Here is a 653-nt window from a genome sequence, read left to right on the forward strand (position 1 = left end):
TTAGGATTCTCTATGTGCAGTATCATGTCATCTGCAAACAGTGACAATTTTACTTCTTCTTTTCTGATTTGGATTCCTTTTATTTCTTTTTCTTCTGATTGCTGTGGCTAAAGCTTCCAAAACTATGTTGAGTAATAGTGGTGAGGTTGGGCAACTTTGTCTTGTTCCTGATCTTAGAGGAAACGGTTTCTGTTTTTCACCATTGAGAAAGATGTTGGCTGTGGGTTTGCCATGTATGGTCTTTATTATGTTGAGGTAGGTTCCCTCTATGCCTATTTTCTGGAGGATTATTTTCATAAACAGGTCTTGAATCTTGTTGAAAGCTTTTTCTGCATCTATTGAGAGGATCATATGGTTTTTCTCCTTCTTCTACTTTCTGCCTATGCCTACTTTCTGGAGGAATATTTTCATAAACAAGTCTTGAATCTTGTTGAAAGCTTTTTCTGCATCTATTGAGAGGATCATATGGTTTTTCTCCTTCAGTTTGTTAATATGGTGTATCACATTGATTGATTTGCATATATTGAAGAATCCTTGCATTCCTGGGATAATCCCCACTTGATCATGGTGTATGATCCTTTTAATATGCTGTTGGATTCAGTTTGCTAGTATTTTGTTGAGGATTTTTGTATCTATGTTTATCAGTGATATTG

This window comes from Leucopleurus acutus (assembly GCF_964270905.1).
Source record: "Leucopleurus acutus genome assembly, chromosome: 5".
Taxonomy (NCBI): domain Eukaryota; kingdom Metazoa; phylum Chordata; class Mammalia; order Artiodactyla; family Delphinidae; genus Leucopleurus; species Leucopleurus acutus.